General features: G+C 40.1%; 1 pseudogene across 1 annotated transcript; it reads left to right on the forward strand.

Annotated features, from left to right (window-relative positions):
- The first annotated feature begins 4,923 nt into the window (after nt 1-4,923).
- Nucleotides 4,924-6,247, forward strand: LOC101399141 (olfactory receptor 52B4-like; annotated as a pseudogene). Its single transcript, XR_015552818.1, has 2 exons — nt 4,924-6,011; nt 6,089-6,247. The product of XR_015552818.1 is annotated as an olfactory receptor 52B4-like (transcript).
- The last annotated feature ends 1,488 nt before the right edge of the window (nt 6,248-7,735 follow it).

The following is a 7,735-nucleotide window of genomic DNA, read 5'->3' on the forward strand; positions in this document are numbered from 1 at the left end:
TGGCATCCTCTTTCAAACCAGAGTCTTCCTACCTGTGTCCTGATCAGTGCATTGATGATAGGGTAAGGGGTAGGCCTTTCTGGTGGGTTTGCTTCATCTTTGCACATACACTTACTGTAGAAACATGATAAAATTCTGGTCCACAAATGTTTATGGTGCAGGATGCACTGCAGGATGGTTTTTAAAATTATGGACTAGGTTCTCATCTGTAACAGGTATTATATTTTTAGACAACAAAATACTGGGCTGAGAAAAAGTATTTTTATTTTCTAAAACCAATATATATAGCTAATATCTATTAAGTGATTATTATGGGCTAATCACTTTGTATGTAGTAACTTTTAATCCTAACAACAATCTTCTGGAGTACAATAATCCTCCCTTATCCACAGGGGATATGTTCCAAGGCCCCCAGTGGATGCCTTAAACTTTGAATAGTACTGATCCTATATGTACTATTGTTTTTCCTAACAGGCTAATAGGCAGGTAGTATGTACAGTGTGCATAGCTGGACAAAGGTATGATTCACATCCTAGGCGGGAGGGAGTGGGACAGGGTGAGATTTCATCACACTGCTCAGAATGGCATGGAATTTAAAACTTATTAATTTTTTCTTTCTGGAATTTTCCATTTAATATCTTCAAACATCAATTGACTGCAGGTAACTGAAACTGCAGAAAGTGAAACTGTGGATAAGGGGGAACTAGTGTAGGTTCTATTATCCCAGTTTCTTTATTGGGAAATTGAAGCAGAGAAAGATTACGTCACGCAACTCTACAGTTGGTAATGTGGAGGCTGGATGTGGACTTGGGAAGTTGACCTCAGAACCTGCGTGCTTAGACGCTAGGCTAAACATAGTTCATGTTATAAATGGTTTTTATATTCAGGCTTTTTCCTACCTAATGTCAAATCTTAAACTAGTCATTTTTAAGTAATGGAATCCTGTCAATTCAAGAGTTTCTCAGTCAGTTCAGGGTGCATCCCCTTCTCCTTTCTCTCCAGGGCTGATTCTAGCTCCAGGGCCTGTGTGGCCCCAGGGCACAAGTGTGGAGGAAGTCATTCATGACACAGACACCTGCAGGGTGGTGGAGTTCAGAGTGGCTTCTGAAGATCAGCATCAATGCTTGCTGATATCCATGAAATAGACCTTGTTCATTCTAGTTCTCAGATTCTTGGTCTCTGACCTGACACTGCAACATCCTTGTTCTGACCATGAGCCTTCTCCAGCCCCCTCTATTTCAGCTCCTTCTAACTCCCTGTCATTGGCTTGGGAAACTTTTATATAATTGTTTTTAAAGTATATTGTATTCTGGTAAGACACTTACCATGAGATCTACTCTCTTAAAAGATTTTTAAGTGCACAGTACAGTGTTGATTGTTATTTCTGGGCACAATGTGTACAGCAGGTGTCTACAACTTAGTCATCTCTTATCACTGAAATTTTACACCAGTTGATGAGCTTTTCCTTATATGATTGTTGGTGCCACTCTGGGTCTGAAGAAGCCTCATTCATGTAGTCATGTAAAAGGTTTCTCCAGGGTTTACCTGCACAAGGTTTTCACATATTAGCTTCAGCCGACAAGTCGTCAAGAGTCCACTGGCCACATGACAATTATGGCTGTTAATTTATACCTGTTGACACTGAGAAGAGAGAGGTGGGATTATCTTTGCAAGAGAGTGCAATGAATTTCTGAGTCTTTTTGAAAATATTAAAAACGGATCTTAGAATTTTTAGGAAATATAAAATTCAACAAATGTCACGTATTGTGAATGAAATGCAGTGCACAAAAGAGAATTCTATCCAAGACTGTTACCACAATAGGCTTCTCACACGTCTGATCACTTCTGGAATCTGCACCTGTTTCTGTCCTGATAGTTGCTCATCGGGCTCCCTGATCCTGAGTCGGAAATGACAAATGGGCTAATTATGTCCCCAAAGACATGAATGGATAAGTAAAATGCATTAATTTCATATAATTATTTAATTAATTATGAAAAACTATTAAGAATTTCAGAAGAGCATAAAATAGGGAGGACCAGCTAGGATTATATACCTGTATGTATTGTATCAAAACAAATAGTTTTTTTCTGAAGGTGAGGTTACTCTCTGCTTCTTAACTGTCTTTATTATCTGATTTTTTAAATAATGTATAGGACTACTTTTATAATCAGAGAGAATATAGAGTGATTTCCAAGTTGAAAGAAGTTCACAATACATAGTCAGGATGAGTAAAACCTAGATAAAATTACTTATAAAAGAATATAAAGAAGCAGGAGAATTGTTTTTCCAGCAATCATAAATGTGGAATTTTGTGACAAAGCACTAAAAGGAATGACTCATTAGTCTGGCAAACGAAATGAAAATGTGTTACAAATGTCAAGAATCACATGAGTTCTACAGATTATGCATGGACATTTATGTGCCCTTAGGAAAGACTTAAAACTCATTATTTATGACCCCAAAATATAAATCTTGTGGCCACTACAGGGCAGAATATAACTGCAACATCATCCTTTACTTGAAGAACAAAAATTTGAAAATCATCTTTACATAGTAATTGCATGCACTCGTGTTGCAGATTGAAAATAACTTAATAATCAGTAATTTAATTCAATATGTAACACCAGTGTAGGTATTAAAACAGGCCTGTAGCAAGGCTGGATTAGCTGGGAGAGGTTTTTTGTAGTGAAACATCATAAATGTGAACACTCGGTGTGGGATGAGATCAGAGCATGTGGGGAGAAGCAGGAGAGAAAATAGTCAGGAGAAGGCTAGGGAGGTGGGGAAATGGACTGAGGGTGTGGGATCCAGATCATTTGGGAAGCAGGCGAGGCTGGTGGAGACAGCTGTGTCCATGGAGCCCTGATGTAAGTGCTTCTCTCAAGGGCTCTCATGAAAGAGAATGAACAGCCAATCTGCCTGGCCCCCAACAAGCTGAATCTCATCTCCAATCTCATGTCTGTCTCTGAGGACTCAGGAAAGACTGATAAGATGAATTGAACATCTGCAAAGGAGGGAGGGGTTGCAGGATCAAGGTAAGGACTGGGCTGGTGTTATGTCCCAGACAGGGCAGAAGGGACAGGACTCTTGGAAGCTATTGGTATATGTGGACAATGAATGGTAAAGACCAGAGGCACCAATCTGCTTGGTTACAGCAGAAGTGGAGGGTGAGGTCTGGGAAGGGAGGTTGAGAGTAAAGGTTAAAGAAGGTTGGTAAATAAAGAGAAGTAATCCAATATATGATAAACGTCCTAATAATTAGACTGGATGGGAAAACAGAAAAGATATTGACTTAGTCTGAAGACCACTCTTGGCAAATATGAGAAGAGCCCTGAGAATGGCAAGCATCTGTGCTGGGCTTCCCAAAGCAGGGGGTGGGAAGCAGACCAGGACATCTGAAGCAGATGTGAGAAGAGAAGTATGGGGGAGGAACATTGAGTGGGGCATTTAGGATGAAGTGGTATCAGACCAAAGTAACTCTAACTTGATCAGGAGACCATTCAAACAGGCAAATCCTCAGCCTCTGAGCTCCCTGGCTTCTATCTTGGGCCCCAATTAATAAAATTTCCTCTGCTACTTCGTTTCCCCAAACACATTGCCATCATCAGCATCCATAATCAGCCCTCCTCTCCAGCCCTGCTTTTGTTGATTGTGTGTTCAATGGCCTCTTCTTTCTTGCCTTTTTTCTCCTTTCCTTTCCCAGCCAGGTCTGTGGGGCACACACCAGCCCTCACATCACTCCAGTGCCATCCCACTGGTTTTCCTGCAGGACGTCAGCTGCCCTCACTGGGGAGAACTTTCTCACAGAACAGCCGTTGCTCTACAGGAGACAGTGCCCTGACTTTCACCAGCTGACTGAACTCCTGTGACTGGTGACTCCGATGGCAGAACACTTTCTCCCAGCACTTAGAGAATGGTAATTGGAGCTGATTTTCCTCCCCAGAAAGGAAAATCAGGCCCACCAAAATGGTGACTGGAGTGGAAAAAATAATGTTAATGAGCATAGGATACAACTTAGCTACTGAGCTAGATATTTTTAAATACCCCTTCCTTAGGGGGAATTAACATTTGCCTCCAATTCTTCAACCTACTTGCTTACAAATTTGGCTTTCTCTCAGACCATAAGCCCGTAGGACTGACACAAATTCCCATTTTTCACTATCCGCAGTTTGTAAATGTGGTACTTAAAAAATGGTTACTCCTTTCTGAATATCTGAGTTAATGAATGAATGAATGTATGCTAAGAATTAAGTGATAAAATTCAACCTGAAGAAAAATCTTCCAAACTACATCCACATCCTCCACCAGCAATAATGCCTGATTTTCCAATTTCAGTCATTTCTAAACTTAGTTCCCTAAGGAGTGAACATGAGCAGTTCCTCACCTCGGGCACACAAGCCCTGTCAATGTTACCTCTTAAAGGTCTCTTGAATCTCTTCACAAGGGAGCAAACTGTAGGTGGTAAAATCAGAGAGATTTCAAATCTCATTTCCGTCAATTAGGCAAGATTTCTCTGTACAACCACCTACCCTGCTTTCTTCAGCATTCCTAATGCACAGCCACCTGGAGCTGAACAAACACTGGTTCATGAACATGCTATACTTTGATTTAAATACCTGTGTTTTCTTCTGTTGATCCCTCTCTTTTCATTCTTCTCCTTGTGATAAAATACCCACCACAAGGTCAAGTTCAAGTTCAAGAAACATCTTGTTACAACCTTCCCAGATACACATAATGATTTCCTTTCTATATTCATAATCCTCTGTTTGTAGGAGAAATACATACAACAATATGTTTTATTTCATTAGCTGGAGATATGTATACCTTTTAATTAGACTATCACTCATTGAGGTAGAGAACATATCCCAGTGACCTTTTATGTTTCTTATTATTTGCATGTTCAAAGAAGATGGAGAGTATGAGATACACCAAAAGCTCCTTGTGCCTTCACAAAGAATATTATAGGAAAATCTGTATTTTCATTTCTGTCTGTGAATAGGAGGTGATGTCTCTGTGGTCTCCACACATATGACTACCATAAACTACACTGGTGTTAGCCACCCAGTCTTTGGCTTGCTGAGCACCCCCAGCCTTGACAACCAGCACATGTGGATTTCCATCCCCTTCTTCATTTCCTATGTCATCGTCCTACTTGGAATAGCCTGCTTATCTTCATCATCCTTGCAAAGTACAACCTCCGTGAACACATGTACTTCTTCCTCTGCGCGCCGGCCAGAGCAGCCATTGTCCTTTCTACGTTCACAATGCCTCAAGCATTGGGCATCTTCTGGTTCCATGCTGAGGAGATCCCCCTGGATCGCTGCATCACTCAGTTCTTCATCATCCACTGCACTTTCATGTCTGAGTCTGGGATCTTGCTGGTGATGGCATTTCACCGCTATATTACCATATGCTACCCTAGACATACACCACTATTCTTACATGTGCACTGATCAGGAAAATTGGTGTTACCATCTATCTGAGAAGTTATTGTACAATTTTCCCCATAATATTTCTTTTGACAAAATTGACTTTCTGCCAAAATAATATTATGCCACATACCTTTTGTGAACACATTTGCTTGGCCAAATATGCTTATAATGATATTCGAGTGAACATCTGCTATGGACTTTTTGTCATAGTGTCAACAGTGGTCTTAGATGTGCTGTTAATTTTCATTTCCTACATTTTGATCTCCATGCTGTCTTCCACGTGCCTTCCCAAGAAGCTTGCCAAAAACCTTTCAATACACGTGGCTCCCTTGTCTGCATCATATCTTCTTTTAGGGCCTGGGATCTTCACAGCCCTTACTCAGCAGTTTGGACACCTCATTCTACCTCATATCCACATCTTGCTGGCTAATGTCTGCATTCCGATTCCACCTGTGCTGAATCCCATCGTTATCAGGATCAAGACCAAGCAAATTCAAGAGCAGGTGTATTCTTTCCAAAGCAGAAATATCTTTGGAAGAGGAACAGAGTTTTCAGCATCACTGGCTATGCATGCTGAGGTATGTGAGATGGGTGAGGGGAAACACTAGGAATAAGCTGAAACACTAGGAAATAACTCAGTGAATTCTGTTTCTAGAGCAAGTTCACCAGGGACGTTACAGGACTTACATCTTCTACTGTCAAAGCAACAGAGAGAACAGTGCCATGCTTGACTGAGAAAGCTACCTCCTTCACAGAGCCTATGGCTGCACATATGAATTTCAAGAGTCATGTATCCTTCCCCTCACTGGCCTGATCTTTGGTAATAGATGAAATGAGAACAGTGCTCTGGTCTTGGAATTTGTTCAACTGTTTCTCACTGAGTTTCTCATCCTCTGAGACATCTTGTGACATCCCTGGACAATCACATACAAAGGGCACAATGTTTCAGTTATGCATGATGAATAACTTCTGGAGATCTAAGGACAGTACTGTAACCATAGTTAATGAGACTGTACTTTACATTTGAAATTTGCTGAGAGATTTTTTATTGCAGGAACATTGGTTTATAACATTATATAAATTTCAGGTGTACATCATTATATTTCAATTTCTGCATAGATTACATCATGTTCACCACCCAAAGACTAATTACAATCCATCACCATACACATGTGCCTAATCACCCCTTTCATCTCTCTCCCTGCCCCCTTCCCCTCTGGTAAACACCAATCTAATCTCTGTCTCTATGTGATTGTTGTTTTTATCTTCTACTTATGATATTTGACTTTCTCCCTCTGACTTATATCACTTAGCATATACCCTCAAGTCCATCCATCTTGTCACAAATGGCTGGATTTCATCCTTTCTTATGGCTGAGTAGTATTCCATTGTGTATAAATACCACAACTTCTTTATCCATTTATCCCTTGATGGGCACCTCAATTGCTTCCAAGTCTTGACTATTGTGAATAATGTTGCAATGAACATAGGGGTGCATGTATCTTTACACGCTCGTGTTTTCAGGTTTTGGATAAATACCCAGCAATGGAATAGCTGGATCATATGGTAGTTCTATCCTTAATTTTTTGAGGAATCTCCATACTGTTTTCCATAGTGGCTGCACCAGTTTGCTCTCCCACCAGCAGGATATGAGAGTTCCCTTTTCTCCACATCCTCTCCAACACTTCTTGTTTCCTGTCTTCTTAATTATAGCCATTCTGATGGGCATGAGGTGATATCTCATTGTAGTTTTGATCTGCATTTCCCTGATAATTAGTGATGAACATCTTTTCATGTGCCTGTTGGCCATCTGTATATCTTCTTTTGAGAAATGTCTGTTCAGATCTTTTGCTCATTTTTTAATTGGTTGTTACTTTTTTTGTTGTTGAGATGTATGAATTCTTTATATATTTTGGATATTAGCCCCTTATCAGATATATGGTTTGCAAATATCTTCTCCCAATTGCTGGGTTTTCTTTTCATTTTGTTGATGGTTTCCTTTGCTGTGCAGAAGCTTTTTAGTCTGACGTAGTTTCATTTGTTTAGTTTTTTCTATTGTTTCCCTTGCCCAGTCAGACATAGTACTTGAAAATATGCTCTTAAGACCGATGTCGAAGAGCGTACTGCCTATGTTTTCTTCTGGAAGTTTCATGGTTCCAGGTCCTACATTCAAGTCTTTAATCCATTTTGAGTTAATTTTTATGTATGGTGTATGACACTTTCTTTCTCTACTTTCTCTACGTTCATTCCTCTGAATGTGGCTGTCCAGTTTTCCCAATATCATATATTGAAGAGACTTTCA

The sequence above is a fragment of the Ceratotherium simum genome, chromosome 7 (assembly GCF_057802395.1).
Source record: "Ceratotherium simum simum isolate JZ-2026a chromosome 7, ASM5780239v1, whole genome shotgun sequence".
NCBI classification, from domain to species: domain Eukaryota; kingdom Metazoa; phylum Chordata; class Mammalia; order Perissodactyla; family Rhinocerotidae; genus Ceratotherium; species Ceratotherium simum.